The sequence below is a fragment of the Pseudophryne corroboree genome, chromosome 2, assembly GCF_028390025.1.
Source record: "Pseudophryne corroboree isolate aPseCor3 chromosome 2, aPseCor3.hap2, whole genome shotgun sequence".
NCBI lineage: Eukaryota > Metazoa > Chordata > Amphibia > Anura > Myobatrachidae > Pseudophryne > Pseudophryne corroboree.
The window spans coordinates 167,605,781-167,632,597 of NC_086445.1; the positions used below are offsets into that span (position 1 = coordinate 167,605,781).

The following is a 26,817-nucleotide window of genomic DNA, read 5'->3' on the forward strand; positions in this document are numbered from 1 at the left end:
GTTACATCATTTAATAAGTGCCACATTTTGTCACAGTACTATGGTCACACTCCAGTCGCTCTAGGAATTTGTATAGTCTGGTCTGTTTGTATTTCATTTATTCAAAATACTTGCATTGCTTACAGTATAATGCTCTAATACCAGATAAAAACCAGAAGGATAAATGTTCTTCTGGAAAAAAGTCTGCCCCAAAGTCAGGTTTTCTGTCATTGCATCCATGCACTCCAGTGGGTTAGCGTTCCGTGATGTCATGTGGTTGTTACATGTTTCTAACAAGATGAGTAAGCTGGTCCATGAATGACAAGACTGGTAGGGTGCAGGATATACTGTATGTATCCATGCTATAGGAGATATATATATATATATATATATATATACTGTGTACAGCTATCCCAGTGACCAGTAGTGGAAATGCAGAGAACAGGGATAGCCTGCAGCAGATAGCAGCTCTCATTCTACACAAGCCTGTGCTGGGATATATCAGTATACTGCAGAACCAGGTAGTTTAGTGACAAATGCTGGACTGTCCTACAAGTTTCAAAAACAATAGTGTGGAGAAGGTCTAATGGGCATGTGGGTAAGATTGATTGCCATTTAAAGGTCATGAGGGGATGTCTGATGGCTTGGAGGAGGTCTGATAGGCATATAAGGGGGCATATGGGATTGTCTGATGGGCATTTAAGTGGTATATAGGCATGTAGGGGAAGTCAAGTGGACATCTGGTGGAGGTTTTAGGCAACGGCCATACATAGCGGCCAAGCGGGTCCCATTCAGTGGGACCCGCTTGGCCGGAAGGAGACTGCACATGGGCGCCTATGCAGGCTTGGCCGCTATGTGTGGCTGTAGCCTTAGAGGGCATGTGGGCAGTCAAGAGCAGGGATAAGCCTGAGTACTGGGAGGCGAGTGGCTATATCGGAGAGCCGTGGCCAAGCCCAGTACCAAAAATGTCTACACAAATGATGGCATACTACACAGGGGGTGTCACATAGTAGCAGCATCTCCTGCCAAGTCTGCTGCTATGTGTGGATCTAAGCATTCAATCAGCACACTAGACCATAGAACAACTGCCAGCAAGAAGAGACAGGCGTCTTAACATGAGTTGGGATAATATGTTCTTAGAAAGCTCAGTTCTGTCTCCTAGTGATAAATGCAGCCCTGTACAGTTGTGATGCTATTGGTAACTGTGCCTAGAGTATTACTAATTTGGCTAAGAAATACTGTGTAATTACTTAAAACCTTCCATTTGCTTACTTTGGCTATGATGGTTATAAGTCTGAGTCAAGCAAACCCTTATAGGGTTAATAAAGACTTGGGCAGGTACATGCCATACCTTTGTAGGCAGAGAGGGAAGATGATAATTTTATTTATCAGTTTGGACTGTTTTCATCTGTAGCCTAGCATTTTATATCCAGGTATTCATAATCGCTCAGCAAGAGTATGACTCATTACAGAACTGTGGACATTGCAGGATGGTATAAAAATTACAGACTTTCCTCATACTTTTGTTACAGTTATTACTTCTGTAATGTATGCCATAAAGCAGTCAGATTGTGACTTTATTAATCTTTAACTTTCACACATGTGACTTGAAGGCTACAACTTTGTTAATAAGGAGTTATGACCCTGAAACACACAATGCCTTATTGTTAGCGACAGTATCCTCAGGTTCCTTTACAGAATACATATCATGGCAAGAATGGTGGTGCTCATCATCTCTTCACATTTATCCTCTGTCATTAAACGATAAAGGTTTTTTTAGTGTGGTTACTCAGAGATTACAACCGTCTATGACTTGACTGAAGGGACTATAAGGCTACAGTATTTAAAGTTCGTTTTTATAGGTACTCATAAAGTGACAAAGAACGTTTTGTTTTATAAACTCTCGGCTAACACAGAGCAAGGGGTATATATTATATACTAAAGTGCTGGTTTATTATGAGTGGAGTTGTTGCTCATAGTAACCTATCAGATTCTAGTTATTATCTTCTAGTAGGTGCTAGATAAATAATAAATAGAATCTACATCTCCGCTTTCATAAACCCACACTTTAGTAAATATACCCTTATGGGGGAGATGCTCTGAGCCTTGGAGAGAGGTAAAGTGGAAAGCGATAACGTACAAGCCAATCAGCTCAACTTCCATGTTGCAAGCTGTTTGGAAAATTATAGTTAAGAGCTGATTGGTTGGTAGTTTATCTCGCTCCACTTTATCACTCTCCAAGGCTTAGTACATCTGCCCTTAAGTCTCATCATGGTGAGTGGGATATACCACCCAAGTTCCTAGCAGTTGGGACACAGGTAGCAACTGCAGGAATGGTGAGACAGTCCCGTCAAATAGGGACTGCTGAGAGACGTGATATGTTTGTTGGACATTTTTGCCAATCCTGTATGATCCCCATAAAAATCATACCTGTACTAAATATGCAGTAAAGTCTGGGAATAGGTGATGAGATGTAGGGGGTCATTCAAACCTGATCGCACGCTAGTTTTTTTTCGCTGCGCTGCGATCAGATCCAAACTGCGCATGCGTATGCACCGCAATGCGCAGGCGTGTCGTATGCAGAGCCGTCTTAACAGTAGCGTAGGCCCCTGGGCACAGCAATGCACTGGGGCCCCTACCCACCCATCAGCGGTAGGGGTGGGGGGTGCTATCAGTGGTAGCTTTGATGTTCCGCAGGGGGGAAGGGGGGTTCGATCTTTGCTCAGCATGTAGGACCTGGAGAAATTATTTCTGCTAATTACTCCTTTACTGCACAGATGGGGCGGGAAGGAGAACACTAAACTGTAGAAGGGGACATTGTGCTGAATGAAGGGGCCCTGGTACATAACTTCCAGGGTGATAGGGGGTGTTTAATACACAGGGGAGGGGTGAATAGTGGAGTGGGCTAAATATTCATCATTTTCCGGTGGGAGGGCAGCTTGCTTTACTGCAGATATCTCCAGTTCCTGGAAATAGATTTCTTAGCTTTAATGGGATAAACAAAACTAGAGAGTCCCACCTTTCAGGAGGTTCTGGGGACTTGGGGATCAGACTTCAGTAACCAGAGCAATCCACCAACAAAAATATAAAACTGCATACCAGGCGTGTGGAGCTGGAGCAAGGACCAGCTGCTTGAAGGCTGATATCTCTGGTTCTGGGCATAGTAGAGACCAGCTGCCAGTGGCAACTGAAAAAGGAGAGTCCCAGCTTTTGGGGTATACCCTAAGAAATACTCTAAGTCAGACAGAACCCGAGATATCTGGCTGGGAAAAACAATTAACAGGCTTGGATGGGGACCACTGCTTTGAAGTCGGATATCTCCGGTTCCCCAGGGCCGATTTTCAAAAATCTGGTACCCCTGGAAAGAGGGGACCCTCAGCTATCAACTTAGGTCCCTTTTACTCCTGGGGCCCTTGGGCAAGAGCCCATTGAGCCCATACGAAAAGACGGCCCTGGTCGTACGGGTGCAAAGTGGATCGTTGCTGAGTGACAGATTTAACGAAGAATCCATTCACACAGCCGATCGCAAGGAGATTGACAGGAAGAGGGAGTTTGTGGGTGGCAACTGACCATTTTCTGGGAGTGGTTGGAAAAATGCAGGCATGTCCAAGAGTTTGCAATGCAGGTATCTGACGTCAATTCCGGCCCCGGACAGGCTGAAGTGATTGCAGCGGCTGAGTAAGTTCTGGGCAACTCAGAAACTGCACAAAACTTTTTTGTACTGCTCGGCTGCACATGCGTTCGTACACTTGCAAAGCAAAGATACACTCCCCTATAGGCGGCGACTATCGGATCACAGCGCTGCAAAAAATAGCTAGCGAGTGATGAGGTCTGAATTAGGCCCTTAATGAGGTTTAATGCACACATATTGCTTTATTATGCATTTTAACAATGTATGCAGTATATGTGTAATAAATTGTCTTCCAAAGACATGTAGTAATCTATACCTTTGGTAGTACCCATAAGACCTCATTCCAAAACAATAATAAAAAAATAAAACTGGCCACCAACGTTAATTAAATTAAACAAAATAACAATAATTTTGTACACAAAAATATATATTTCATGATGACATGCCTTTGAAATCCCAGAGTATGGCACTCAGCAATAAATAATACTCTGGAGACTGATTACCAGTAATTGATTACTGTTAATCAGTCTCCAGTGTATTAATTATTGCTGAGTGCTGCACTGATGATAATTTATTTATATACGGCTGTATATGTGAAGGTACCAGCGTGGTAAGACATCAGAAGTGGAGTGCCGGTCCTGTGCCTCTATATATATATATATATATATATATATATATATATATTCAGAAGAAAGAAAATGATCCGCACTATTACACGTTTTGTAAATTTTCAAGACTCCGAGTGCCGCCTCATTTCTTTCTTCTGAATCTATGCAAGGGTTCGTACCCCGGGAGGAAGGCACCTAAGCAAGTCAAGGGGCAGTGCCGAGTGCCGGAGCGTAAATTGGTTATATATAAATATATATATATATATATATATATATATATATATATATATTTATTTATTTATTGTATTATTTGTCTGTGTCTGCGCAGGGTGCTCCTCTACTGCTCTCTGCCATAGCAGTGAGTGCAGGTGTTGGGGATAGGTAGAGAGTGGGCGCCTGTCCATCTCACGAAATACAATTCTCGATTATTATATACTGTATGTCAGTGGTTCTCAAACTTGATCCCCAGAACCCTTAGCAGCTCACGTTTTCCAGGCCACCCAGCTGGTGCACAGGTGTAATCATTACTGACTGACACATTTTAAAAGATCCTAAAGATCGCGTTTGAGAAACACTGTTCTATATAAATGGAAGATACTTATTTTACTTCTGGTCTGTATCCACTGACACATGGCAGGTTTACTTCCGTAATTGAAGCTTGTAAAATCATAGCATTAATGCATACATCAGAGGCTGTTGTGTAACTGCAAGCCCCAGCATGTACTACTTGGCAAGGATTATAGTTCCACAAAAGGTTACGTGCACTTGGCAGATAGTATGCTGGGACTTTTAGTTCCATAAAAGTTTGACATCTGCAGGTTGCCAAAGCCTGGTATACAGGATCTATTAAAACATCATACCAAAAACTGTTGGAAGTTTCACACAGGTAAACCACTATCTGTCATTACATGATCACTGGACATACATATCTTATCCACTATATCTTACCTGTAATTCAGTCTCTAATCCTTTACTGGAAATGGTAAAACTTCATGTTTCATATCGTTTCTCCTTTCATTCTTACCACCAAAACTCTGAGCGGAGAATTTGCGTTTCATCACAAAGCAGAAGTAACTGTAGGATAAGGCAACTCAGTTGTACTCCGGAACTGCTGTCCCCGCCTCATCCAATCATATTGCTGCATGGCTTGGTTATTTGCATGTTGTGTCAGTGCATAAGAGTTCCTGAACTTCCTAGATGCATCATGCATCAGACTTCTCCAAACAGGTTTGTCAAATGAAATAACAATGACATGGAAAGTCAAACAGTTTCTAGGTTGTAGGTGAGAACAACCTTCCTGTTTGGTTTCTCAGTCACTCATTGTAGCTAAGCAGCCGTAGTTAAGCGCATTTATTTTTCTGCGCATTGGTAATTGTCTTTTTGACACTTCTTTGTTCTTTTGAGGGCAAATGAAGGGGGTCTTTTAAAGGTTTAAGACCAGCATGATCATACTAAAGCGATATTCTAAGCAATCTGACTAGATTGCTTAGAATATAAGACTGATCGCTCCGTGTGTAGCCCTTACAGCGATAGCGATGCGCAGCCCCGTGCATCGGTATCGCTGCTGCTAGATTGGCCTGCCGTACATTACTCCGCACAGTGTGCCCATTATACACCTTACTCCGCACAGGGTGCCCACTGTACGCCTTACTCCGCACAGTGTCCACATAGTACACCTTACTCCGCACAGTGGTCCCATTATACACCTTACTCCGCACAGTGTGCCCATTGTACACCTTACTCCGCACAGGGTGCACATAGTACACCTTACTCCGCACAGTGTGCCCATTGTATACCTTACTCTGCACAGTGTGCCCATTGTACATCTTACTCCGCACAGGGTGCCCATTGTATACCTTACTCTGCACAGAGTGCCCATTGTATACCTTACTCTGCACAGTGTGCCCATTGTACATCTTACTCCGCAGAGTGTGCCCATTATACACCTTACTCTGCACAGTGTGCCCATTGTACACCTTACTCCGCACAGCAGTACTACCCCATATACGCCTTACTCCGCACAGTGTCCACATAGTACACCTTACTCCGCACAGTGGTCCCATTATACACCTTACTCCGCACAGTGTGCCCATTATACACCTTACTCCGCACAGGGTGCCCATTGTATACCTTACTCTGCACAGAGTGCCCATTGTATACCTTACTCTGCACAGTGTGCCCATTGTACATCTTACTCCGCAGTGTGTGCCCATTATACACCTTACTCCGCACAGCAGTACTACCCCATATACACCTTACTCCGCACAGGGTGCCCATTATACACCTTACTCCGCACAGTGTGCCCATCGTACGCCTTACTCCACACAGTGTGCCCATTGTATGCCTTACTCCGCACAGTGTGCTCATTGTATGCCTTACCCCGCACAGTGTGCCCATTGTACGCCTTACTCCGCACAGTGTGCTCATTGTACGCCTTACTCCGCACAGTGTGCCCATTGTACGCCTCATTCCGCACAGTGTGCCCATTGTATGCCTTACTCCGCACAGTGTGCCCATTGTACGCCTTACTCTGCACAGTGTGCTCATTGTACACCTTACTTCGCACAGTGTGCCCATTGTACGCCTTACTCCACACAGTGTGCCCATTGTACACCTTACTCGGCACAGTGTGCCCATTGTACACCTTACTCCGCACAGTGTGCCCATTGTACACCTTACGCCGCACAGTGTGCCCATTGTACACTTTACTCCGCAAAATGTGCCTATTGTATGCCTTACTCCGCACAGTGTGCCCATTGTACGCCTTACTCCGCACAGTGTGCCCATTGTACGCCTTACTCCGCATAGTGGGGGTCATTCCAAGTTGATCGCTCGCTAGCTACTTTTAGCAGCCGTGCAAATGCATAATCGCCGCCCACAGGGGAGTGTATTTTCGCTTTGCAAGTGTGCGAATGCCTGTGCAGCTGAGTGGTACAAAACCATTTTGTGCAAAACAAGACCAGCCCTGTAGTTACTTATTCTGTGCGATGATTGCTGCAATGAAGGTCCATGTTCAGCGACTGACGGTATACTGTTTAAACTGCCCTGGCCAGCAGCGTCCCCTTCTGCCAGTCCTGCAAGGGCGACCAGGGCATAGATATATTTTTGTTAATTTGGTATTATTTGTTAGTATATGATGCGCCCTGTGCCTGTCCCCTTCTACATAGAAGTCTATGGGCGCATCCCCTAGTGTTAATCCCCTTGTGCCAGTGTCTCTCTGAGGTGGAGCTATGTGTGATGTATGCTCTGATCCTCCATCTTAGAAAGTGAGTGTAAGCGTGCAGAGCTGAGACCGGGAGCGGAGCTCAGTAACAGAGACTTACAGCGTTCCTTGCATGTATCGCAGCTCCGGAGCTACCGCAGAGCCTGGCGCCGCATCTTCTCTACAGAGGGAGTCAGACTGCACGGCTGTGCAGTCCTCCGTCCCTTTCCACCGGGAGATAACTTCTGCTGGGATGCCGCAGCCACACAATCACTACCACTGCTGTGTTACTTTGTATGATATAAGGGGCCCAATTACCTATATCAATAATGCATCCGAGTCACCTGTGTGTTTACTGAATAAACCTGCATTACTGTTTAAGTTCATCAAGTGTGTGAACTGACGTCACTGCACCAGGCAATCCGCTATACTCTGCCAACATTATTAACCTCAATAACATTAATTTCCAGTATCTGCAGTCAATTTGGACCACCTCACAGCTCTCGATATTGTTCACCAATATTGGCCAAAGGCTGCAGAGAGCTGGCTGGCTAAATGAAGCGACAGAGCAGCAGCACAAACACACGGCAGTTACTTTAAAAGAATATAGCACATCTATGAAACATTGCAGCACAGCAGTGGCAGACAGGATGGAGGTTTAATAAACTATACAACCCCATAGAAAGAATGTTTTCTTTAATCAAGAAGAGGCCCCAGGGCAGTACAGTGAAATGGATGTGAAGTTTATAGTGGCAGGCAGATAAAGGATTGATTGATTGATTGATTGATTGATTGACTGACTGACCAAAATTGATGAATTAATTTAGAAAATGTGCAACTTAATTTTATTGGCATCTCATTTAAGTGTCAACCTTTGTTATTGTTGTTGGGAATCCTGGGCTATAAAAATTGTATTCAAGAAATGAAGTTGCACTGCAGAGCTGCAAACTCCAAATCAGCCTATCTAAAGGCCCGTACACACTGGCCGATATATCGGCCGTTCTCTTGAACGGCCGATATATCACGGGTCCGTCGGCCAGTGTGTATGGCCGATACGTCTGTGAACTCCGTAGTTCACAGACGTATCGCGTCGGCCCCGCAGCACAGCCGACGGCCAATATATCTACCGATATATTGGCGCATCGCTGTGTGTGTACGGCGGTCAGCCGACCGCCCGTTTACATGCTGCGGCGGCCGGCGGTGATTGACAGCTGAACTGGGCGGGCCTGTGTACACGCCCACCCAGTTGATTACATCAGTCCCCGACGGATCGGGCAGTGTGTATGCACAGCACACTGCCCGATCCGTCCATAGATATATCTGCAGATACATCTACTAGTGTGTACCCACCTTTACACTAACAAATATGAGGCTGACCTGTTGGCCATACCCCCCCCCCCTCACCCACACACAGGCACACACACTTTCTAATTGTGTAACACACTACTGTAGTACATTTATGAGGTACATCAGAGTTCTGAGTATAAGGGATAATACCAATGCGCACCAAAAATTCAGCCCATAATGAAAAGAAAAGTGGTGCACAATGGAATTGTGCTTCCAGCCACCCTTATATTGTTTTTTTTTAAATGGACATGGACTTGAGTTCCTTGTCTTAGCTTTACTTCACGTGTACCATTCAGACCTCACCAGTTCAGATCGCTATGTTCTGGGTCATATTCTGATTGCCACTAGAGTAGTGATGAGCGGGTTCGGATCCTCGGGATCCGAACCCCCCGAACTTCACCCATTTTACACGGGTCCGAGGCAGACTCGGATCCTCCCGCCTTGCTCGGTTAACCCGAGCGCACCCGAACGTCATAATCCCGCGGTCGGATTCTTGCGAGATTCGTATTCTATATAAGGAGCCGCGCGTCGCCGCCATTTTTCACTCGTGCATTGGAGATGATCGTGAGAGGACGTGGCTGGCGTCCTCTCAGTTTCTATGTTCAGTGGGCTGCAAATTGTGCTGCAAATATCTGTGCTCAGTGTGCTGCAAATATCTGTGCTCAGTGTGCTGCAAGTGCAAATATCTACGTTCTCTGCCTGAAAAACGCTCCATATCTGACTGTGCTCAGTGTGCTGCAAATATCTGTGCTCAGTGTGCTAATTGCTTTATTGTGGGGACTGGGGAACAGCAGTATTATATAGTAGGAGGACAGTGCAGAGTTTTGCTGACCAGTGACCAGTGACCACCAGTATTATACGTTCTCTGTCTGAAAAACGCTCCATATCTGTGCTGCATTGTAGTATATAGTAGGAGGACAGTGCAGAATTTTGCTGACCACCAGTATAACTATATATATAGCAGTACAGTAGTCCACTGCTCTACCTACCTCTGTGTCGTCAAGTATACTATCCATCCATACCTGTGGTGCATTTCAGTTTTGCAGTTTGCTGACCACCAGTATATACTATATAGCAGTACGGTACAGAAGGCCACTGCTCTACCTACCTCTGTGTCGTCAAGTATACTATCCATCCATACCTGTGGTGCATTTCAGTTTTGCACAGTTTGCTGACCACCAGTATAACTATATATATAGCAGTACGGTACAGTAGTCCACTGCTCTACCTACCTCTGTGTCGTCAAGTATACTATCCATCCATACTTGTGGTGCATTTCAGTTTTGCACAGTTTGCTGACCACCAGTATATACTTTATAGCAGTACGGTACAGTAGGCCACTGCTCTACCTACCTCTGTGTCGTCAAGTATACTATCCATCCATACCTGTGGTGCATTTCAGTTTTGCACAGTTTGCTGACCACCAGTATATAATATATAGCAGTACGGTACAGTAGGCCACTGCTCTACCTACCTCTGTGTCATCAAGTATACTATCCATCCATACCTGTGGTGCATTTCAGTTTTGCACAGTTTGCTGACCACCAGTATATAATACATAGCAGTACGGTACAGTAGGCCACTGCTCTACCTACCTCTGTGTCATCAAGTATACTATCCATCCATACCTGTGGTGTATTTCAGTTTTGCACAGTTTTCTGACCACCAGTATATACTATACAGCAGTACGGTACAGTAGGCCACTGCTCTACCTACCTCTGTGTTGTCAAGTATACTATCCATCCATACCTGTGGTGCATTTCAGTTTTGCACAGTTTGCTGAACACCAGTATATACTATATAGCAGTACGGTACAGTAGGCCACTGCTCTACCTACCTCTGTGTCGTCAAGTATACTATCCATCCATACCTGTGGTGCATTTCAGTTTTGCACAGTTTGCTGACCACCAGTGTATAATATATAGCAGTACGGTACAGTAGGCCACTGCTCTACCTACCTCTGTGTCGTCAAGTATACTATCCATCCATACCTGTGGTGCATTTCAGTTTTGCACAGTTTGCTGACCACCAGTATATAATATATAGCAGTATGGTACAGTAGGCCACTGCTCTACCTACCTCTGTGTCGTCAAGTATACTATCCATCCATACCTGTGGTGCATTTCAGTTTTGCACAGTTTGCTGACCACCAGTATATACTATATAGCAGTACGGTACAGTTGGCTAATGCTCTACCTACCTTTGTGTCGTCAAGTATACTATCCATCCATACCTGTGGTGCATTTCAGTTTTGCACAGTTTGCTGACCACCAGTATATACTATATAGCAGTACGGTACAGTAGGCCACTGCTCTACCTACCTCTGTTTCGTCAAGTATACTATCCATCCATACCTGTGGTGCATTTCAGTTTTGCACAGTTTGCTGACCACCAGTATATACTTTATAGCAGTACGGTACAGTAGGCCACTGCTCTACCTACCTCTGTGTCGTCAAGTATACTATCCATCCATACCTGTGGTGCATTTCTGTTTTGCACAGTTTGCTGACCACCAGTATATAATATATAGCAGTATGGTACAGTAGGCCACTGCTCTACCTACCTCTGTGTCGTCAAGTATACTATCCATCCATACCTGTGGTGCATTTCAGTTTTGCACAGTTTTCTGACCACCAGTATATACTATATAGCAGTACGGTACAGTAGGTCACTGCTCTACTTACCTTTGTGTCCTCAAGTATACTATCCATCCATACCTGTGGTGCATTTCAGTTTTGCACAGTTTGCTGACCACCAGTATATAATATATAGCAGTACGGTACAGTAGGCCACTGCTCTACCTACCTCTGTGTCGTCAAGTATACTATCCATCCATACCTGTGGTGCATTTCAGTTTTGCGCAGTATATATAGTAGTAGGCCATTGCTATTGATATATTACTGGCATATAATTCCACACACTAAAAAATGGAGAACAAAAATGTGGAGAGTAAAATAGGGAAAGATCAAGATCCACTTCCACCTCCTGCTGAAGCTGCTGCCACTAGTCATGGCCGAGACGATGAAATGCCATCAACGTCGTCTGCCAAGGCCGATGCCCAATGTCATAGTGGAGAGCATGGTAAATCCAAAAAAATAAAGCTCAGTAAAATGACCCAAAAATCTAAATCAAAATCGTCTGAGGAGAAGCGTAAACTTGCCAATGTGCCATTTACGACACGGAGTGGCAAGGAACGGCTGAGGGCCTGGCCTATGTTCAAGGCTAGTGGTTCAGCTTCACATGAGGATGGAAGCACTCATCCTCCTGCTAGAAAACTTAACAGAGTTAAGATGGCAAAAGCACAGCAAAGAACTGTGCGTTCTTCTAAATCACAAATCCCCAAGGAGAGTCCAATTGTGTCGGTTGCGATGCCTGCACCTCTTTTTTCTTTCATTTTTCTTTGCATCATGTGTCGGCCACTTGGGTCGCATAGCTTAGTCACACAGCTACCTCATTGCGCCTCTTTTTTTCTTTGCATCATGTGCTGTTTGGGGACTATTTTTTTGAAGTGCCATCCTGTCTGACACTGCAGTGCCACTCCTAGATGGGCCAGGTGTTTGTGTCGGCCACTTGTGTCGCTTAGCTTAGTCACACAGCTACCTCATTGCGCCTCTTTTTTTCTTTGCATCATGTGCTGTTTGGGGACTATTTTTTAAATCTGCCATCCTGTCTGACACTGCAGTGCCACTCCTAGATGGGCCAGGTGTTTGTGTCGGCCACTTGGGTCGCTTAGCTTAGCCATCCAGCGACCTTGGTGCATCTCTTTTTTTCTTTGCATCATGTGCTGTTTGGGGACTATTTTTTAAATCTGCCATCCTGTCTGACACTGCAGTGCCACTCCTAGATGGGCCAGGTGTTTGTGTCGGCCACTTGGGTCGCTTAGCTTAGTCACACAGCTACCTCATTGCGCCTCTTTTTTTCTTTGCATCATGTGCTGTTTGGGGACTATTTTTTTGAAGTGCCATCCTGTCTAACACTGCAGTGCCACTCCTAGATGGGCCAGGTGTTTGTGTCGGCCACTTGGGTCGCTTAGCTTAGTCACACAGCTACCTCATTGCGCCTCTTTTTTTCTTTGCATCATGTGCTGTTTGGGGACTATTTTTTTGAAGTGCCATCCTGTCTGACACTGCAGTGCCACTCCTAGATGGGCCAGGTGTTTGTGTTGGCCACTTGTGTCGCTTAGCTTAGGTATCCAGCGACCTCGGTGCAAATTTTAGGACTAAAAATAATATTGTGAGGTGTGAGGTGTTCAGAATAGACTGAAAATGAGTGGAAATTATGGTTATTGAGGTTAATAATACTATGGGATCAAAATGATCCCCAAATTCTATGATTTAAGCTGTTTTTGAGGATTTTTTTGTAAAAAAACACCCAAATCCAAAACACACCCGAAGCCGACAAAAAAAATTCAGGGAGGTTTTACCAAAACACGTCCGAATCCAAAACACGGCCGCGGAACCGAATCCAAAACCAAAACACAAAACACGAAAAATTTCCGAGGCACATCACTACACTAGAGCAGCTATAGCGCAGCACTGGAAGTATTCTTCTCCTCCGCCCCTTTGAAAAGTAATTTGTAAAATCCATCACGCCTTCCAAATGGAGACCTTCGGAGTTCTCTACTCTTCCACAGCCAATCCCCAGCTTGCCAAATGGTTCAGTTGGCACAAATTTACCACAGATGGGAATGGGGCAGCAATGCTTCTTGATACGACCTAATCTCTTCATACTGTAGGTGTCCTCCTTTCTTAAATTCCATGACATTGCTCAGTTTGTTATGTGTGTCATGTGAATTCCTGTTTCAGTCCTGTATGTTCTTATGGCTCTGTTGTAATTGATCTCTATTCCCCCCTTGAATGCCCTTTTTGTTTTTGTTTTTTCTTTCAGTATCCCCTCCCTTTAATAAAAACTATGGATGTAAAAAAAAAAAAGGACATGCACAGTTTAACAAACCAGCACTTCAGTGATAGGGACTGACACTTTTGTGGCTGAAGTACTTTTCCTTTGGGCCCCCACAAACTAAGCTACCAATGGACTTCAGGTGGCTAACAGTGTTGTTATTCATTGTCAAATTTGGAACATGTCAGACTCATCATCATGCTAATTACTGTTGTTAATATCATCATCGTGCAATATTAGCTCATGCCACTGGAATCCACTGTTACAGAAGAAGTTTTGTTTCTTGTAATTGACGGCAAAGGTCTTCCTTATAGAATTTGTAATCAATTTTAATGAACATCAGTTTTTCTGCATTTTTGGGAAGTAGCCTCATATGCTCACAAGGTATCAAACTGCTGGTAGCTGATGCTGGAATGCTTGTTATTATTTTACAGGATTATTCAAATTTTGATAAATAATTTGCACGAACTCGCTGCAAATGATGTAACAGGGAGAAGGCGCCTAGATAGTTAACGTCCCTACCTCTACTACCTTTGGTTTCAGAAATGGTGCAGATGCCTTAACAAATGTCAGGATTTGAGTAAAAATAAGACAAATAAAATAAAATTATAACTGAGAGCGCAATTCAATTAAAATACCATAATTTTAGTTACAATATTAAAAAACATTTAAAACCATACTCTAACCACAACACTCAAATAACTTATTATCCAATAGTACAATGAGAAAAGGTGAGAACAATTGGTCAACTTCAATAATAATAATAATAATAATAATAATTATTATTATTATTATTATTATTTTCTAGTAGAAAGATCGGCGGTATGTATCAACCAGTCACCCAGTATGTATTATGTAACACAACCCAGCTAATATGATATATGCTGCAACTCTTGTTTTCATTTTTCACAGCAGCAGGAACAGTAGATCAACTTCAATAATAATGAGAATTATTTTCTAGTAGACAGATAGGTGGTACGTATCAGCCAGGCGCCCTGCAGTAACACAATCCAGCTAATAATATAGTATAGTATACACTGCATCACTCTTAAAAATAAGTGTGTGTGTGCGTGTGTGTGTGTGTGTGTGTGTAACAGTACACTGACAATGATGATGCCTGCAGACACTGAAAGGTTATAGGCCCAGTCCCGCGCCCAAACCCGTATGTACTTGAAGATTAACCCCCTGATCACACTGACACAGTTCAAAGTAACATTTTATACAAATGCAGAAAGGATGTATAATACAGGACACATGAACTTTGCTAAGCAGAAAGGTTCAGAGAACTATGCTACATGGAAGTTTGCCATGGCGATGCAGCTTAAGTGGGAAAAGTTGTGAAAGGTTACTATAGACCCAGGAGCAGGTCCAAACCCAGATGATGGAGACAGAGCCATTAGGACGATAGGTTTAGCTGTGAAGCAACATGTCGAATCAGTAGTCAGTGGGAAAGTGTCAGCTAAGGACATGTGGACAGCCCTGCAAAATGCATATGTAGATAAAGGTCTAACGAGAAGGATAAGTTTAAGACGCATGCTATATGGAACGAAACTAAGTGCCTGCAAAGACATAAAAGATAACATTGATAAGTTATTGTCGATAGCTCAGCAGTTGGCATCTGTGGGTGCACAGGTGGACGAGGAAGAAGTCGCAATGGCTATGTTACAGAATCTGACACCAGAATGTGATTTATTGGTGGTTGCGTCAGAGTCAAATGACACTAAACTGACAATGGAGATTGTAAGAGCCAAGTTGCTGCCGTTCCAAGAACGTATTCCTGCCGATACCATAGCTGAGGGTTCTGCCTTGATCACAAAGAGCACAAAGTCCAGAAAGCACAAAGTAAAGTGTTTTGTATGTCACAAGATAGGACATAAAGGGGGTCATTCCGAGTTGATCACACGTAGCTGCTTTTTGCAGCCCATGCAATCAACTATACTCCACCTATGGGGGTGGGTTTTTTCCCATAGCAAGGCTGCATTCACTTGTGCAGCCCTGCTATGGGAAAACAATTTGTGCAGTTTCCAAGTAGGTCTAGACATACTTACCAGCTGCGACGTTTTCAGCCTGTTCGGTCCTGGCTCTGACGTCAAACACCCACCCTGGTCACGCCTGCGTTTTTCTTACCACTCGCAGAAAACTGGTCTGAACGCTGTGTTGCTGCCCAGGAATGCCCACCGCCTGTCTATCTTCAAATGATCACCGCTGTGATCGCTTTCGTCGTTCCCTTTGTTGCATTACGGCCCCCGCACATGTGCAGTAGTGACCCGGTCACAGCTGTGGAAGCGAAAGCACGCTGTGGTCGGGTCAGAATGACCCCCAAAGCTTCAGATTGCAAGATGAGAAATTCCAGTGGTGCACATAAGCAGCGTGACAAGCCAAACGAGTCAGCACTGAATGTAGCAGACAGTCACATGAAGGATTGCTGGTAAATGGACTTGGGGGCCACTAGACATTTCAGTTGCAATAAGCACTGGTTCAATTCTTTAACACAGTGTGTTCCCACTACAGTTACAGGGATTGGAAATAAGGTCCTTACTGCATTACAAGCTGGGACATTCACAACACATTTAAGAATTGGGGGGGGGGGGGGATAGTTGTTACAGATATCCAAGATGTGTTGTACATGCCTGATTTATGAAGTAATCGCATTGCTATCAGCGTCCTAGAGAAAAAAGGCTACAAAGTAAAATTTCAGAAGGGCAAGTGTACGGTGCATAATAAAAGAGGGACTCATTGCTTCAGCAACCCGGTGCAACCAAGTATATGTCCTGGACACTGAGGAGTGTACTGCAATGATGGCTACTGAGGAAAAACAGTCAATGGAGCTGTGGCACAAACACTTTGGTCATCTGGGTTATGAGAACGTCCAAAAACTGCTAGATGGAATGGTAACAGAGATCACCGTGAGCAACACTGAAAGACCCATGTGTGAGAGTTGCATAAAAGGCAAACTTGCAACCCATTTCCACAGTCAGTTAACTGAGCAGAGACACCGTTAGCTCTAGTGCACACAGACGTGTGTGGTCCAATGGAAGAAGAATCAATCAGTGGCTACAGGTATTTCATGACTCTCATTGATGACACCACAAGAATGACACACGTGTACTCTCGAGAAAAGTTAAGATGTCAACAAAATTGTGAAGTACAAAAACCTGGTGGAGAATCAGACAGGTCTGAAACCAAAGATCCTGTGTTCAGACAACGGTGGAGAGTATGATAACAAAGTCTTAGCTGCATTCCTTAGGTAATATGGCATAAAGCATCAGCTAACAATTGCCTACACACCAGAACAGAATGGCATGAGTGAGTGGGCAAACTGCACAATTGTTGAAAGAACACAGACTATGGGGGTCATTCTGACCTGATCGCACACTGCCGTTCCTCGCAGTGCAGCGATCAGATCAGAAGTGCGTATGCACCTCCGCCGCAGTGCGCATGCACCGGTGCCGCAGTGCGCTGGCGCATGCCAGACAGCCGATGGCTGTCGTAGCCCAGTGATCTTCTCTGCCTGATAGACAGGCAGAGGCGGTCGCTGGGCGGGCCATTTTGTGGGCATAGTCCGGCCAATGCAGGCGTGGTCAGACCGTGCGGTGGGCAGGCTGCGACCATCACAACGCCGAGTAACTCCCGGCCAGCATGCATGAGCTGCACTGGTTTGGAGTTACTCTTCAAGTACAAAAGCATTGCCGCTATGCAATGCTTTTGTACTTGTGCAGTGGGGCCGGGCCTGACATGCGGGGTGGACTAGACCTGTTCTTGGCGTCCCACCGCATGTCAGTGTGGATGATCGTAGCTGTGCTAAATTTGGCACAGCTACGATCAGGTCTGAATCACCCCCTATGTTAAGTGATGCTGGTCTGGAAAATAAGTTTTGGACAGAAGCAGTATCTACTACAGCAGTAGTAGCCAACCCTGGTCCTCGAGAGCTACCAACAGTTCACGTTTTCCAGCACACCTAGCAGGTGCACAGGTTTAGTCATTACTATCTGACACATTTTAAAAGATCCACAGTTGGACCTAATTGCTTCACTGTGAGGAGACCTGGAAAATGTGAACTGTTGGTAGCTCTCGAGGACCAGGGTTGGCTACCACTGTACTACAGTATACCTAAAGAATTGTGCACCTACAGTGGCCGTCAAAGGTAAAACACCACTAGAGGTGTGGTCCAGAAAAAAGCCAAGTATCAGTCATCTTTGTGTCTTCGGGAGCAAAGCTTTTGCACATATCCCAAAGGAGAAAAGGAGAAAGCTAGATCCAAAATCCATAGAATGTATAATGTTCGGATACTGCGATGAAAGCAAAGGATACAGACTTTGGAATGTTACAAGTAAACGTCTTCTTAAATCCAGAGATGTGGTATTCTCCGAGACAGCACCACTAACTGGAGCAGTGGAGCAACAACAAAATGTATTATTGGATGTACAGGCAGTAGAAAGCATGTATGAATCTGAGTTTTAAAGTAGACAACAAGTCAGAGAACAGAAGCTCCACGAGGAGCAACAAAGGTATTCCAGACAAGAAATATAGTGAGGAGTATGCAAACATAGCTTACTGTGAACCTCAAAACATACAGGAAGCAAAGTCAAGTAGTGATTGGACAGAGTGGAAGTCAGCAGTTGATACAGAACTGTCAACACTACATAATCTGCTGTTATATCAACTGGACTTTGATTCCGCATTTCTTAATGGAGAATTGATTGAGCAAATTTATATGGAACCACCTGAACACTATGATATGGACATATTCCAGACTAGGAAAGTTTGTCTCTTAAGGAAGTAATGAGGTCAAACACCTTATCAGCGTCCTTTCTAAGATTTACCATTGAATGTCTACCCTGAATGAACCATGGGTCAGAAATGGGACTAAAGTCTCTCAACCAGGATTTTGGTAAGTAATTTATATCAGTGTCCAGAATTGAAACTGGCCTATAAGAACCTGGTAGTTCTAAATCTCGTCCTGGTTTTGGGAGAACGTTAATTATTGCCAAGTTGAAATAAGTCAGTAACGTGTGAAGATCAATAAGAGAACTAAATACTGAAGGGTATCAAGGATTGTGGTGAGAGACATTTGTAAAACTTCCCACTGAGATCACCAGGGCCTGATGCTTTAGATGACTTCAGTGTTTTAACCCTTTGATAACTTCATCCACAGTAATAGGAGCAGTGAGTAATTAGGATGCCTGGGGAAATTTGTTGGGGGAGAGACAAAATCGCCCAAAAGAAGACTTAGGAGTATCATCAATGGGGCTCCGAGCATAAATTGATTCATAAATAGACTTTAAGGTCTCAAAAATGTGTTACCATCATGAGTACAGGTAACCTCAAACCTCAGCAAAGATTTAGTAGCCATGGGAGGTCAGTCATTATGTACAAATTAGTAAAGAAGATGACCTGTATTCCTGTCATATTTGTGAAAGTGGTAATCTCTCTGGCATGTGTAACGATTACCTAACTTTTAGAGCACCTCGGCACTATAAAATGCAACTTTTTATCCAAGTAGTTGGACTTGTTACCAGCAGCCAGGGAGAATTTAAAAGTTTGGTAAGCATCAGTAAGCTCTTTCTGGGTTGTAGTTTACAATGAATCATAGTTCTTATTAAGTGGTTTGATATACAACAGAACTTCAATGCTTGCAAAACAGTAAGTCCTGTTGGGCATGGTCTAGAAGATTTTGTTACATTATTGCCATTTAATTTTTAGGTTATTCCTGAATTTTTAAAGATTTGGCAAGGTTGGAAGGAAAAACGAGATTTATGGTAAGAACCTACCTTTGTTAAATCTCTTTCTGCGAAGTACACTGGGCTCCACAAGGATAGACATTGGGGTGTAGAGTAGGATCTTGATCTGAGGCACCAACAGGCTCAAAGCTTTGACTGTTCCCAGAATGCACAGCGCCGCCTCCTCTATAACCCCGCCTCCCTGCACAGGAGCTCAGTTTTTAGTTAACCAGCCCAATGCAGTAGCAGGAAAAGAGACGACAACGGTTAGTAGCCACATACACCACACTCTCACGACAGGAGAAGTGTCAGCGGCTAATGCCATACCAACCCAAATAAACTAAGTGCGTCAGGGTGGGCGCCTTGTGGAGCCGAGTGTACTTCGCAGAAAGAGATTTAACAAAGGTAAGTTCTTACCATAAATCTCGTTTTCTGCTGCGGGGTACACTGGGCTCCACAAGGATAGACATTGGGGATGTCCTAAAGCAGTTCCTTATGGGAGGGGACGCACTGTAGCGGGCACAAGAACCCGGCGTCCAAAGGAAGCATCCTGGGAAGTGGCAGTATCGAAGGCATAGAACCTTATGAACGTGTTCACAGAGGAACACGTAGCCGCCTTGCACAATTGTTCAAGGGTCGCACCACGGCGGGCCACCCAAGAAGGTCCAACAGACCAAGTAGAATGGGCCGTAATGTGAGCAGGAGCCGACCGACCAGCCCTCACATAAGCATGTGCAATCACCATTCTAATCCATCTGGCCAAAGTCTGCTTGTGAGCAGGCCAGCCCCATTTGTGAAATCCAAACAGTACAAAGAGAGAATCAGGTTTCCTAATGGAAGCAGTTCTCTTCACATAGATACGGAGAACCCGTACCACATCCAAAGACCGCTCTTTGGGAGAAAGATCAGGAGAAACAAGTGCCGGAACTACAATCTCCTGGTTAAACCACCTTAGGTAAATATCCGGGACGAGTCCTCAGAACCGCCCGGTCACGGTGAAATATCAGATATGGGGAAGTACAGGACAAGGCTCCCAAATCCGACACTCTTCTAGCTGAAGCAATAGCCAGCAGAAACACCACCTTAAGGGAAAGCCACTTAAGATCAGCTGAACCAAGAGGTTCAAACGGAGACTCTTGTAACGCCTCCAAAACCACCGACAAGTCCCAAGGAGCCACAGGCAGGACATACGGAGGTTGGATACGCAACACACCCTGAGTAAAGATATGCACATCAGGTAAGGTCGCAATTTTTCTCTGAAACCACACCGACAAGGCTGAAATATGAACCTTGAGGGAGGCCCGACGCAGGCCTAAGTTCAAGCCCTGCTGAAGAAAAGCCAACAACTTGGCTATACTAAACTTGGAAGCGTCATAATCGTTAGGTGTGCACCAAACAAAGTAAGAATGCCAGACCCTATAGTAAATCTGAGCAGAAGCCGGTTTCCGGGCCCGCAACATAGTTTGAATGACCGCCTCTGAAAACCCTTTAGCCCTTAAGACGGAAGCTTCAAGAGCCACGCCGTCAAAGACAGCCGGGCTAGATCCTGGTAGACACAGGGGCCCTGAACGAGGAGGTCTGGGCGTTGTGGAAGTAGAATTGGACGCTCTGACGATAGGCCTTGCAGGTCTGAGAACCAGTGCCGTCTGGGCCACGCTGGAGCTATGAGAAGCAGAATTCCTTTTTCTTGCTTGAACTTCCGAAGTACCCTGGGCAGGAGTGACACCGGAGGGAACACGTACGGCAGCCGAAACCTCCACGGCACCGCCAGCGCATCCACGAATGCTGCTTGGGGATCCCTTGTCCTTGCTCCGAAGACCGGAACCTTGTGATTGTGTCGAGATGCCATCAGATCTACATCTGGAAGACCCCACTTTTCCACTAGGAGTTGAAACACTTCTGGATAGAGGACCCACTCGCCGGAATGTATGTCCTGACGACTGAGAAAGTACGCTTCCCAATTCAGGACTCCCGGATTGAAGATTGCCGATATGGCCGGTAGATGGCGTTCCGCCCAATGTAGAATCCGTGAGACTTCCTTCATTGCCAGACGGCTTCGAGTGCCGCCTTGATGATTTATGTAAGCCACTGTGGTGGCGTTGTCCGACTGCACTTGAACAGGACGGTTCTGAATTAAATGCTGGGCTAGGTTCAATGCATTGAAGACCGCCCGCAATTCCAGAATGTTGATTGAGAGGAGAGACTCCTCCTTGGTCCACCGACCCTGAAGGGAGTGTTGCTCCAGCACCACGCCCCAACCTCTTAGACTGGCATCTGTAGTCAACAGGACCCAGTTGGATATCCAGAAGGGATGGCCCCTACACAATTGTTGGTCCTGGAGCCACCAGAGCGGCGACAGACGGACCTGCGGAGTCAATGAGATCATTTGAGACCTGATCCAGTGAGGCAGGCCGTCCCACTTGGCTAGAATCAGCCTCTGGAGGGGGCGAGAATGGAATTGAGCATACTCCACCATGCTGAATGCTGATACCATGAGGCCCAGCACCTGCATCGCCGAATGTATCGACACTTGCGGACGAGAAAGGAAGCAACGAATCCTGTCCTGAAGCTTCAGGACTTTCTCCTGACACAAGAACAACCTCTGGTTGTGAGTGTCCAATAGCGCTCCCAGATGCACCATGCTCTGAGCAGGGATCAGGGAGGATTTCTTCCAGTTGATGAGCCACCCGTGGGCTTGTGGAAACCGGACCGTCATATCTAGATGATGTAGGAAAAGTTCTGGGGAATTTGCCAGGATTAACAAGTCGTCCAGATACGGCAGACCCCTTGACGGCGGAGTACCACCGTCATCACTGCCATGACTTTGGTGAAGACTCACGGTAACGCCCAAAACTGGTACTGGAGGTTGCCAATAGCAAACCTCAGGTATTGCTGATGTAACGCTGTTATAGGAATATGCAGGTAAGCATCCTGTATGTCCAGGGAGACCATGTAGTCCCCAGGTTCCAAGGCCAGAACTATAGAGCGAAGGATTTCCATACGGAACTTGGAAACCTTCACAAACCTGTTCAATGCCTTGAGGTTGAGAATGGGCCGGGAGGACCCATTCGGTTTCGGGACTAGAAACAGCGGAGAATAGTACCCCCGGCCCCTCTGCGCAAGAGACACCTGTACTACGACTCCTGTATCCAGGAGGGTCTGTATCACCGAATACAGAGTGTTTGCCTTTGTCTGGTCCAACGGGATGTCTGTCAGGCAAAATTGATGAGGGGGTCGGTTTTTGAAGGCTATGGCGTAACCTCGAGTGACGACTTCCCATACCCAGGCATCTGAAGTGATCTTCAACCATTCCTGGGTATACCCTAGAAGCCGGCCCCCCCACCCTGGGATCAGGGCCGGCAACAGAAATCTCGGGGCCCGGTACACTGATACCTCTGGGGCCCCCCTCTTCCCTCCAAACACCTCCCCCCCCCCCCCCCCCCCCCCCGGATATCAGACCCGCACATCCGTCCCTTGCATGTGCCAATAGATGTATTGCCATATAGGTGTATTGTTCAGGTGAACACAAAGAAGTAGAGAATTTGACAGCAGATAAGAACCACTTGGCCCATTTAGTCTGCCCTAAACACGTGTACACACACTGATTTACACACAGTATATCTTTGGAGTGTGGGAGGACACTTAAGTACCCAGAGGAAACCCACACAAGCATGGGGAGAATATACAAACTCCACACAGTTAGGGATGTTACTATACATACAGTACACTGCACTACTGCTGAGCAAAGTGGACCATAATATATTATCTGCACTTTGAATAGAAGTCCTCTACCAGTGAAATTAGTATTTGTTATTAATATTGTTGAATTGCTGGCATAATGTTATTTAATTCTAAAATAACATTATGCCGACAATTCAACAATATTAATAAAAACCACTAATGTCACTGCTATCAGGTAGAGACGTTCTATTGAAAATGCAGATAGTGTTATAGCATATCCTTAGCAGTAGTGCAGTATATTTTTATTACATTGCATATTGAATGTTTTTTTAAATATTATAAAAAAACACAGATAATATTCACTATGCACTTTAATAAAAATATGCTGCATTACTTTGAAATAGCATTGCATTATTGAATATTATCTGGTTTGTTTGTTTTTTAAAACATTGTATGCTCTGGCTCATGAGAGACACTGCGTGACAGCGTTTCCACACTCTGACTGCTGTCACTTACCAAAATACCACTGCTATCCTCCAGTTCCAAGCTGCCTGGGCTGTTTCTCCTGCAGTCCAGTGTTTCTCCTGGGCACTGGACTGGGCTCCTCTTAGGACCGTCGCCACTGCAAAGACTTAAGTGAACTGTGAAAGGCGGGGAGTAAGTGAAGGGTGTAGCGTCGCATGGATGCGTCATGTGATATCTACGCACACAGTGGGACACGGACAGGTGACTGTGGGCAGTGGCTGGGTTACCGCCGCAGAGAGGGGGGGGGGTTCCAGTGGCAAACGCAGGATTTCCATAGGGGGGTTTCCGTACATGTATGTATTCATGTGTTTGTATACGTATATGTGTGGGTGGGTATACATGTACTGTGTTTGAATATACTGTATATAATCCCAGTAAAAAAGGCAGGTGCACTCAGATTTTACAAAAAAACTGTAATGATGCAAAGTCACAGCATATCAACATGTCAGGGCTACGGGCCCCCGAAACGTGGATATGCTGTGACTTTGCATCATTACAGTTTTTTTGTAATATCTGAGTGCACCTGCCTTTTTTATCGGGATTATAATTATTTACAGAGGGCACTTGAGTATTATTTTGAATGTCAGAGGAGTGGCGGACCATTGTACATACACATACAGTAGCATACACACACACACTATACATGGACACAGCATACATGTATACACACACACACACACACACACAATATAGCACACATAGTATACATGCACACAGCATACATACAAACACACACACAGACTATACATGCATGCAGCATACATACAGTATACATAGAAACATAGAAACATAGAATTTGTCGGCAGATAAGAACCACTTGGCCCATCTAGTCTGCCCCTTTTTTTTTTTTTATATTATTTTTTATCACTAACCTTATTTGATCCTTATTTCTTTGTAAGGATATCCTTATGTCTATCCCATGCATGTTTAAATTGCTCTACTGTCTTAGCCTCTACCACCTCTGATGGGAGGCTATTCCACTTGTCCACTACCCTTTCTGTGAAATAATTTTTCCGCAAATTTCCCCTGAACCTCCCCCCCTCCAGTCTCAGTGCATGTCCTCGTGTCCTATTGCTTCTCTTCATTTGGAGAATGTTTCCCTCCTGGACTTTGTTAAAACCCTTCATATATTTGAAAGTTTCTATCATGTCCCCCCTTTCCCTTCTCTGCTCCAAACTATACATATTGAGATTTCTTAGTCTTTCTGGGTATGTTTTGTGATGTAGGCCATGCACCATTTTAGTTGCCCTCCTTTGTACAGTTTCTAATGTATTAATATCCTTTTGAAGATATGGCCTCCAGAACTGAATACAGTATTCTAGATGAGGCCGTACCAATGACCTATACAGTGGCATTATTACTTCTTTCTTTCTGCTGCTGATTCCTCTCCCAATGCAGCCAAGCATCTGACTAGCCTTCCTCATTGCCTTGTTACATTGCTTACCTGCTTTTAAGTCATCTGAAATAGTGACTCCTAGATCCCTTTCCTCCTCAGTAGTTTCCAGTATAGTGCCATTAATACTGTATTTAGCTTTAGGATTTTTGAGACCCAAGTGCATGATTTTGCATTTTTTGGCATTAAACTGTAATTGCCAGACTCTTGACCATTCCTCTAGTCTACCTAGATCCTCAATCATTTGTTTTACCCCACCTGGTGTGTCTACCCTGTTGCATACCTTTGTGTCATCTGCAAAAAGGCATACTTTCCCTTTAATGCCATTTGCAATGTCACCAATAAAGATATTAAAAAGCACTGGTCCAAGTACAGATCTCTGGGGTACTCCACTGGTAACATTTCCCTCCTGTGAATGCATTCCATTTACCACAACTCTCTGTTTTCTATCCTTCAACCAAGATCTTATCCATTCAATAATCCTAATATCCAATCCCAAACTTTCAAGTTTATTTAGCAGTCTGCGATGTGGAACTGTGTCAAAAGCCTTACTAAAGTCTAGATAAGCTATATCCATGGCTCCACCTTTATCCATCACTTTAGTCACACAATCAAAAAAGTCAATAAGATTTGTTTGACATGATCTCCCCCCAGTGAATCCATGCTGTTTGGGATCCAGTAAATTGCCGGATTTGAGATAATCTACAACTCTTTCTTTTAAGAGTGTTTCCACATGCACATGCACGCAGCATACATACACACTGCATACATACATACACAGTATACATACGCATAGCATACATACACAGTATACATGCATACATACACCCACAGTATACATGCATTCATAGTATACAACATACACACACACTATACATGCATATAGCATGCTTTGCATACACACACACTACACATGCCATACATACACACACACACACACCATTATAAGTAACTACAGCCTTCCATCACCATCCCCCCCAGCCAGCCTATTTTATTACACACCACCGGCCTCTCCTTCAATCCCAACATACAGTATCTAACACCCACCTGGATTCAGTGAGAGTATTGGACACATCCACTGCCTACCCAGTGCCCTCACCGTCACCAGCCTTTTTCTCTTTCACCTCACGTACAAGTACAGTACCTCCTGAGAGGAGCTGTGTGCTGCGCTGTCACTGCAGCTCCCTCTACAGGCACCAAGAAGCAAGCGTCTCTGTGTAAGGATGGAGCTGCTGCAGCCTGTCAGTTCCTCACGCTGTATACACACACAAAAAACGATCAGCAGCGCAGATGGATCGGCGGCCAGGGGGGGTTTCTAGGTACTCGGAAACCCCCCCTGCGTGCACGTATGGGTTCCACCGACGGAGTTATCAACTATACAGTGCCACGGCTCTCTTCCGGCCAGCGCAATCCATTTAAATTTTACCCCATCCTACGTGTTGCACTGACACAGCTTGATGCCATGGTTGATGCCCAGATCCTTGGGGCCCCTCACAATGTCGGGGCCCGGTACGGGTGTCCCCTTTGACCCCCCCTGTCGCCGGGCCTGCCTGGGATCCCCCAGGGGGAGGCCCGCCCCATCATGCGGCAGGCTTATCGGCCTTGGAAGCTGGCTGACGGGCCGCCCAGGCTCTTTTGGGCTTTGTCTTACCAGGTTTGGAAGTGCGGGCTTGCTTGTTGTACGCCTGACCTTTTGCTTTACCTGAAGGACGAAAGGGGCGAAAGGAAGTACCTTTAGCCTTCGACACAGAAGGAGCGGTACTTGGCAGAGAGGCAGTTTTGGCAGTAGCCAAGTCAGCCACTATCTTATTTAAGTCCTCCCCAAACAGAAT

At 45.0% G+C, this 26,817-nt stretch overlaps 1 protein-coding gene across 2 annotated transcripts in view; it reads right to left on the reverse strand.

Annotated features, from left to right (window-relative positions):
• Window positions 1-26,190, reverse strand: part of ARL11 (ADP ribosylation factor like GTPase 11) — a 30,607-nt gene extending 4,417 nt beyond the window's left edge. The window contains exon 1 of one of the 2 annotated variants that reach the window (XM_063951973.1): window positions 26,033-26,190. The gene's annotated coding sequence lies outside the window, so the exon portion shown is untranslated. Of the gene's footprint in view, window positions 1-5,166; window positions 5,307-26,032 lie in introns of those variants that run through there. The other variant, XM_063951972.1, reaches the window with a different exon arrangement.
• Between the last annotated feature and the right edge of the window lie 627 nt (window positions 26,191-26,817).